This window comes from Hyalella azteca, unplaced genomic scaffold (genome assembly GCF_000764305.2).
Source record: "Hyalella azteca isolate HAZT.00-mixed unplaced genomic scaffold, Hazt_2.0.2 contig3459, whole genome shotgun sequence".
Taxonomy (NCBI): domain Eukaryota; kingdom Metazoa; phylum Arthropoda; class Malacostraca; order Amphipoda; family Hyalellidae; genus Hyalella; species Hyalella azteca.
The window spans coordinates 267,813-277,865 of record NW_025933708.1 but is presented as its reverse complement, the minus strand read 5'-3'; positions in this window follow the sequence as shown (position 1 = coordinate 277,865).

The window sequence follows — 10,053 nt, the reverse complement described above, 5'->3', positions numbered from 1 at the left end:
TGAACAATTGGCATGCAGTCCAGAAGTAAATACGAAGTACGGAGCTCGGTACTGATTCAGGGGCCGGATTATCAAAACATCGCTAAGTACACGTAGCGACATACGTGTTGGGTATGTGCTGATATGAAAACGTAACTCTAGCGGTGGTATAATCAAAACATTTGCGCGGGCAGCTACGTACAAGAAGCCGTACGTAGCACTACGCTTGCTCGGAGTTCTCGTAAGTGGAGTTACGTAGACGTTTTAAGACTGCTAACTCTAACTCTGACTAACCGGCCTCTGATTTACATTTCGAATCACTGAACATTTTATGCGTAATGACGTGAAATCTACGCAGTGGCAGCTTCAGTGATGATTCAAGTAATTAGCGACTGAACACGTAGAACACATAAACGGTCCACTTAAGCAGTACAGAGATCAGAAGCAACGCGTGATTTGTGCCCAATTACTTACAGCTCACGAGTCAGGTGAGCATCTGCAAGGCCTTTGCACTAATTTTTTGTGGTTTATTTCCTTAAAAAAACTTATCGAATCAACTCCACACATATAAATTTGATACACATCTATAAAACCTAATAAGGAAATTAATTGCTTAATTAATTTGCATTGAGTGCTTGCTAGGTATTTGAATTAACATCTATCATCGAGGCGACACAATGATTATTGCTGTTGACGATTGATATTCTAATGCTAATGGCTTGTTTTGGTTTCACGACAAAAATTAAAAAATGACGCATTAGGGAACACTGACGAATGCCTAAGGGCAGATGCACCAAGCTCTGTGCAAAGTAGTTACTCGTGGACTTTGTGCCATGTGTTCAGTCACTGTCTGTCTAAATCTGTGCTGAACCCATGAACTGTTAGCCGAATATTCCGTGGAAGTTAAGAAAATATTCTTTATCAGACTATATATCATACCGTGGGGCGCGGGGATTGTTTATAACTCTAGGTGTTGGGGTTGTGTACTGTGCAGTTCAGGGTGGCTCATTCATCAATGTCATATTGAGAGTGGTAGGCGAAAATACGGCCTTTCTAAATATTAAGACTATCGTCTTAAAGTGAGACATACCAAATGCTCCGAAATGGCGAAAGGTGCTTACCATGTATCTAATGCGTAATGCGTTATTCTACAATATGATATGCTTTGATTTTCGTCTTTTGCCTAAAGCCTCGTCATTCTGCAAATTAATAGATAAAATCACATCAATAAGAAGTCATTTTCTATCAGATCGGGATAGAAAATGACAGATTCTATCTCACCAATATTAAGTAGACGCCACGTCGGACGGGAGGTCGTCACGATTTGACACCTGCAGGGCAGTAGGGGCCGACGAAAGCACCGCGACACTCGTATTCCAGGCCAAGCACCTGACGACTGCTTCGGGGGCGCTAATCGCTATTAATGGGGCCATAAGGCAACAGTCAGTCTAGGATGAAAGCATGTGTAGACTACATGCATAGGCCCGCACTATAAAAAAAGTAACGAGTTCGTAACTCTGTCAGCCATTACCTGTAGGCTGTTCAAGTTAAATCAATCCATCGCAGGCGGGAAATTGGCCGCTTCATGTACTTCGGCAAGTTTTGGTAGTAAGGCCAGAGATCATTTCTGCGTTTCGAACGAAATAGAATAGATGAGAATTATTTAAAACTAAGTCATCGCATAAATAAATTATGTGAAACAGAATGTACACATTTTATGCCATTTCCTGCATGACCAAAGCGCATATAACACTATACCCTAAAATGCAACCTGCACTCCACAACCATACAGTTCACACAGCCCAGATGTAATAACATAAGCACTAGGAGGGTCGGTGCAAATTTACGTTGCTAATAGCTGAATAATAAATACTCATTTCAGAGAATTGCCTGCATAACGCCGAACTCGGTTTTGATTTAGGTCACTAACGACTGAACACAAGGCACATATTTTAGGGGTAACTTGGAAGTTAGAGGGTCGATGCGAATTTAATTTAATTTGTATGGAATTCGCACACACATAACGGCTAGCAATTTTATTGAAACTTCAACGGATAAAACTTCAACTTCATAAAACTACTTCAACGGAAGTAGAATAACGGAACTGCAGTGGATGCAGTTGAGGGAACTGAAATTAGAAAAATGAATTTCACTATATGAATCCGGGAGGTTGAGAAATAATTTTACCAATTATACTCAGTAATTCCAATTTAGCGGTACAATAATTGACAGTGAACGCATTTCACAGTCTAACCTCAAATGAAATAACGTATACAGCAGAAATAAGCGGTCGCGCTGGCTGCACTTGAGGCTTGAAGCTCACGGTAAGAGAGATGCAACGAGAACGGGTAAAATCAGATTGGACACACAAGTAAGCGCTATTGTATCGGATTCAATTCTTCATTATTAGTATCAAGACATATATACATAAATTAGTTATACAATGTAAGAGTAAACATTTGCGAGACTAACCTTCTAAATTATTACAATTGGCTCAATTTATAGGTGGCTTGAAAGCCGTTGAGGTATAATGGTGCTTAGCAGTGCAATTAAGTGCAATGGTTAGGAAATTAACGAATGGCCGATCAACTTTGCTAAATTAGTAAATTAGGTTAAAGCGCAACAGGTCGTCGAGTTAAGGCTCAAAAGCCGGCTATATAGCTAGTAAAATTAATGCGTCAGAGACGTCTTTTAAGTGCTGGGCCCGGCCAAAGGAGTGACGTGGCATGCATTAAATTGACAAGTGGCCCACAACATGCATTAAATCAATTAGTTAATAGGAAGTGAACTGCACTTGCGTTGCTGTGGGCAATACAGCAGCCAATAACACTATATGAGTCACCTTCGTATCAATTAATTTTTATAATAATAATGACTTGATTAAACGCTTCGTTGCTTATCTTGAAATCAATAACCAATCTAACTTAATCACCAAGGTCTCCGTAGAATTAAAACGGAACCTGAATTTTGATAAACGGAACAAAATTCCTAATGGATTTTGCCTATAAACAACTTACACTCTTTAGGGATAGCACACTGTGCTAGCTTCGCTCCTGATTTATGTTTCTAGTGACTGAACACATTGCACATACGATGGAACTCGAATTTTGCGAAATATATCATTTTTGAGAACATAGTATTGGATCGACTTGGAAGATTCAACTTCATTAAAGGATTTAAGTTTTGATATTATATATTACGTTAGATTAGTGACTCAATAAGGGATAAATATATTTATTTTATGACTAAAATATGGAACCACGTTTAACTGTGATATTATTATTTTGTTAAAAATTTAAAAGCAAAGAAAATAGCCAGAAAATTCACCATTTCTTAAAAAGGAAAACGTTTCGGAGACCAGCTCCATCATCAGTTCAAAACCTAAAACACAGGTACAAACAATTAGCAATAAATTCACATTGATGCATAAATCGTCAAATGAGAAACAAACAAGAATGAAGCAAACACGGGATAATTGTTTGTACCTGTGTTTTAGGTTTTGAACTGATGATGGAGCTGGTCTCCGAAACGTTTTCCTTTTTAAGAAATGGTGAATTTTCTGGCTATTTTCTTTGCTTTTAAATTTTTGATAAACTTGCGATTTAAGCAGTCAAGTGATTTTAATATTATTTTGTTAATTCATCGAATTCAGTTATTAACTCCTCGGACGAGACTGAAGGTCTTGTAGCTTCAACGTGATTGGTCGAGTCAGCTGGAGCCTCACGTCGGTGCGCGTTTATTCCCTCGGTGCTCCTGGACAACGGAGGACTCGATCTCATGAGAATTATTTTAGGATTATTCGACTATTAACTTGTGATTAGTTTGCCAAAGGATTAAAATTATGATTATTTTGTTTTCATGTATTATATTATCTTCTTTTTGTACCTGAATTATGGAGCTGGTCCACATTGTTGCGCTGTAAACGAGGTTTTGTAATGAGGTATTTTAGCAGAGTTTCTGCTCGCGGGCAAATTGCGTGTGCTCAGTTTTACTGGGTGGGGGTCCAAACGTTTCGAATCTTCTTCTGACGGCCTGACATAAGCTTCCGAGACTCCCGTAAAGAGATAAAATAACGGAGTAAATGTGGTGAAAGTGGAGTTCTTGGCTAGTTCCAGTTGCTGGTAGCGCTATGGTACGGCTACTTCCCGTGCCGAGCATCTCTCGTGTTGAGGGGGCTAATAACATACGCCTTGGGATATATGATAGCCTTCTGGTGCAGCTTCTGCCGTACCGTTCGCACCTCCCGTATCGTGGGAATCACTACCTTGCATGCTCGGGAGTATATTGGAGCCAGTCCACCTAGTCTCTGCGATTGGTTGTAGGCATCTCGGCGCAGTTCAGTTAATTCCCGTGCCATTTGCTTCCACTTTGGTATTCTCGGCTGTGCATATTAGGGCTAGTTCCTCTAGTCTCTGCGGCTGGTTGTTGGCACCTCGGTGCGGTTAGATTCCGTGCCATTTGTTGCCCGTTTTTGTTATTCTTGGCAGTGTATTAGGGCTCATACTCTAGTTTATCGATGCTGTTTGTACCCCTGAAGTTGCAATCCTTTTTCCGTAACTTATGAACTAAGACGGATAATAAATTTTGCGCCCTTGTATGAAGAATCTTGTAAATCGCCTGAAGATCACCAGTATACTACGAAACGTTCCTAGTGTTCATTATTCCTCCTCTCGCAAGCGCAATGAAATATAGAGCAAGATCAAAGAGCGAGTCTTTAGCCCATGTGGATAAAATCTGTTAGTGAGTCTCAACCAAGTTGGCACGCTACCCGTAATTATTTCAACTTTAAGGCGTTTTTTTAGATACACAAGCATTATATTTTAGCTTACCATTAAGGTGATCAGTGAAGATTTAGTATGCTAGTGACTGCACACATAGCATACAGTCCAGTGGTAACTACGCAGTATGGGTGTCAGTGAAAATTTTGGTTGCTAGTGACTGAAAATTTGGCACGTAGTCCAGGGATCACTACGTACTATAAAGCAAGGAGTTCGATGCGGATTTAGGTCACTAACGACTAAAACCGGCTCACAGTTTAGGTCTAATTTCGAATTTAGGGGTCGAAACGTACGGATATAATTTAAAGCTGACTGAATACATGGCATACAGGCTAGGGATAACTACGCAATACAACGTTCTCTCTGATACACATAGCTAATGACTGAACACTTTACACGAAATCTGCTACTAGTTTCGAAAACGACTCATATAGCTAGTGACTGAACACGTAGAACGCGTAAGCTGGCAACTTAACAGTGCAGAGCTCGGTCTGGATTTAAATTGTTATTCCAAGGAAGCAACTTTATGATGACTATGAGTAGAGGCTCAGCTGATTAAGGTCACTGATGACTGAACACAAACCACATGGTTTAAGGGTAACTTCGTAGTTTGGAGGTCGGTGGAGATTTAGGTTGCTAAATAATGAATACATGAAACGTAGTTCTGGGGTAACTACGCATCACTTAGCTCAGAGCTGTTTTTAGGCCTCCACTCTCTTCTCAAGCTGTGGGCAAGAAAGTGGGTCGCTATTTGGCAAATACGGCTAATGTCCTTCAATTTTCTGAGTGCAGGTTCACTTTGTTACGTTTGATGGAGTTCACTCACACACTCGGCATCGTGTGTATCATACAACCTCATGTGCACAACCTTCTTTATACACCCTCGTGCGTACAACCTCTTGTATAGAACCTCTTGTGTACAACTTCATGAATACAACCTCCTGCGTACAACAGTTCTGCGTTTCGAACGAAATAGAATAGACGCGAATAAAAAATAATTATCCTTGATTCTTAACCCGGTAACCTTGCTGGTCGGGTCGACCAGAATTTTCACAACTAGTTACTGGTTTCAAATTCACAACTCGCTGCTCCAATTTCGGTGATCCCAAAACTGGGCCACCTTGCGCAACCACGAATAGAATTAACACGAATTACATCCTCACGAATAATATCTTTATAACGAAATATTATGGCGGAGAACATAAGAACAGTAGTGCGAAGTGATTCTAATCAATTGTTGTGCGAATTCCGCCACCTTTTCGCTCAATGAGGGGCCAACGGAAGTTTGAGGTGGATGACGTCATTCAGACGTCAGCATGCGGCATCTATTAGTAAATGGTGAAGATTGCGTTAGAAAAGATTAGTTCTTCAACAGTTACCTGATTCTTCTGAAGTATTGTTATAATTGAGGTCATGTATTCAATGAGCCTAAAATCATGTAGTTCATGCTGACGCATCTATATAAATGTACTGCTACTAAACTAATAGCATAGCAGTTCCAATGCTTACTACGGATTAAATTGTTCTATCAATCTCATTGTCGACGATTGCAGTAGAATAATACAGTATATAACTAGTTATTTCTTTTGAATAGGAAACATTAATTGATATGAATGTAACGTAATTTCTATTCTTAGCATTATATAACTAGAGATTTATATTTCTAGTACTAGCATTTAAAGACCCAAACTAATATTAGCCAGCAGCTAAAAAAACAAGTCAAGTTTCGACATATTGTCAATCTGCAACATTTTCATTCATTGCTATTTCCACGAATTTCACAGATTTCATGAATATTTAGAAATAAGATTTCAATCATTAAAAATGATAATGTAAATTGTCTTGGCGAAAATTTTCACCTCTCGAGTTCAATAACCAATCCACTCAATCGTGCATGATAATGCATGGCGTGTGTGTTGATTTGTCTTTCACGTCTTTTGGCGCTTGATGGCCCTGTGGAACTGTGGCACTGCGTATTGTGGTACTTTGTGCTGTGGTACCGTGAATTTTCATAATAAATATTACGAAAATAAATGAATAAAGTTTCGTAATTGTAATAAATAAATGCTACCAAAAACAGAACACTGGAAATATTTTCGAGGAAAGAGATGCAAATAAAATACTATGTTATAGCTAGCGTTTTCGTTCACGCCAAATGTTTGTGATTTATTGTTCGCTTGTATCCTTCTACTCCTTCGACGTATTGTGAGGAGATAGGCATCAATTGCATCTATTGTGAACATAATAAATTACTACTGCCATAATAGAAGCTGTAGAATATTGAGAACTGAGATGTTCTCCGTAAAAATTACAATATTTATTACTGTTGCTTCATAAGCTGAAATTAGGCATAAATTAGAAAGAAGCGTTTCTGCTCTTTGATTAAATTGACCATTTGAGGTAGCTGGAGTAGTAATGAATAGACGTTTCTGGACTTTATGAATGTAGAATTTATTATATTTTGCACTGTCAATAAATTTTCAATTTCTATATTTTCTATTTCAATTTACTAGGTTTGTTGTATGCCTTGTATGAGAACAGAAATCCTCATATTATTGTAGAAATGAACGGAATTAACGCAATTATATATCAGCGAAGTTATACACTGCCACACTCGTATATAAGTCGAAACGAGAAATAGGCTGACGTATGAAACAATAAAGATATGCAGTAATTGGCCCTGCAATGGTCAGGCGTGGTGAGATATTGAAAAAAAGTCTTCATTAAGGAGGCTTTTGATGATTTATTGATTCAATTTCAAACAAAAAATGCAGGAATCTTGACAGCGCGATTAAAGTTAAGAGGTAATTCGTCCTGCGCATTGTACCACAGCACTGCAAGAGAACGCAATAACCCCACCTCAATTGATTGCATGTAGCATGGTTTGTGTTCTATGTTAATTGTAAACTACAATAATTTACGATGCTTTTCTTATAGGCGTTATAACACTGACGAGTGCATTGACATGGATACGCAGCTATAATGTACAGGGATCGATTGCGTGCCGAAAACATTTCCCTTCGAAGGCGCGGGAAATTTAGACGCGGACACAAATGAGCTTCAAAATTCATTGACATAAACATAAATTGACCATGTAATGACCTTTACGGGCTTTCTAAAACTAGCTTCAGAGATGCAGAGGGCTCTGAATGACTGCTTCACTGCGCAATTCATTGAAAATACGCGTCACTTATTCACAGTCTCCACTTTTCATTCCATGACTAGAGAAACTTTTAAATATCACTCGACCACCAAATCGACGACACGGGTTGCATATGTATATTTTTATTTTTATTAACTTTATGCAAGGCGAGAATGAAGAAATCAGTCGTTTCTGATAAGTGAATACTGAACAAACAAAATTTTGATGTCTAACTAACTAAAACTTTCAGATGAGGTATCTCGTCCGCACTGCTCATAGCCATTATTATTTTTTTTCCACTTGCGTCATTTATGTTTCAGTAAACTCATTTCACTCAGTAAACACACGATAAAGAACATCCCTAAGGAGACGCTGCTATACCCTTTTAATTTCTCCTCACCGCGACATTCCATTTACAATTATTTTGTCCACTTTAGCGTCTCTGGCAATCAAATTTTAGTAATCTGGCAATCAAGAACGCTCAAATTACCCTGTATTATTTCCCGAATAGGACTTGAAAGTCAGGTCAATTGTCCAAATACTAAACCCAATAAGTTTCCATCTGTACCTTGTGTAGAACCAACAAGTAAAGAAACTAACAAGAATTCAATATCGTTTAAGTGCCACCCATCATGGGTCATAAGATAGATGAGAGTGAGCTCGTAGCCATGAGGTGTGGCGGTGGGTGAAGGTGTATGCAGGCGAGGTGGGTATGGGTATCCGTGGGTGAGAGTTGGACTCGGTGAGTAGCAGGTATAGCCGTACCCCGTCGTGGGCGTGCACGGTGCTGCAGCACAGGTGACACAACTCGCGCTCTGCTTGCTCTAGCATTCTCATGCGATTTTCCCGGAGACGTTGAGCAGCTGCGCGGGACCTGCAAGTAGAAATGTAGTATGAATCATTTAAATATTGTTACCAGGGAAGACGAATCCTTGGACTTGATTTTGAACTCAAAAATTCTGTCTATTCTTGAAATCTAATCCTGAGTAGAATGAATTATTGAACAATTGTTACCAGGGAAGACGAATTCATGAGATTGCAAACGATATCAAAATTCTGTACATACATGAAATCTAATAGCAATATACCAAAGGACGAGCGCCGTTCAGGGCTCAATCCTTACGAGCGAGGTTTTCGCTCTCTCTAAATGTCCTCATAGGTAAAATAATATTTAACTGAGGCCCTGATGTTCACAATATCTCAGTATATAATACGGTATATGTTTAATTATATGAAATTTTGCATCCGTGATGGAATGCTAAGGAGTCCAAGCCCTCATCGTAGTCAGCCTTTTTGTGACTACGGTTCGAAAAATTTTTCTATTGTCAATTTACGAAAAGTTTTCCACGCAGAACAAACATGTTATTACCAAATAGAACTTCACATTTACATATTCAGTAATATTCATCTTTCATGAACATGCAAATTCTCGTTCCATGATTGGTAACTAATCCAGAAGTTCATTAATATTCCGAGTCTTACTAATCATGTCAGCCTCACCCTGGGGTGTGCTGCATCCTGCCGCGGTTACTAGCTCGTCTCATGGTCGCCGGCGCTGACGAGGTCTGTAAGAAATGACTAAATTATTTAAGGTCTGTAATAAATGATAATGCCTTAATATCAGAGCGGTAAATTAGAGGGTTATGTAATTTATCTTTATTTAGCACACTTGAAATGCACTTACTCAAACCACGACGAAATCAGTCAGAGACGAGTAATCCGTCCTCCTGAAACCAATAAAAACAATTTGTGCCCTAGAGCCTCGATAATATTGTGACTCATTTGTCTTTATACAAATTATAGAGGCTATATTTGTGTAGATTATCAGGTGCTCGGAACTTTCGGTTTGCTAGATTCTTGAAAGAAAAAATTAAATAAATATTAAGTTTGTCTTTAATTTTTTTGCCTGAGTAGAGTTACGATTGATTTAATTCATCAACTGACGCAACGCTATTCACGCCACACGCATGGCCGCTACGCCACGCCACACGCACGGCCGCTACGCCACGCCACACGCACGGCCGCTACGCCACGCCACACGCACGGCCGCTACGCCACGCCACACGCACGGCCGCTACGCCACGCCACACGCACGCCGTTCGTGCGGCGTGTGCGTGACGGGCAGCAATGCGCGTATGCGGACGTCGTAGCGGC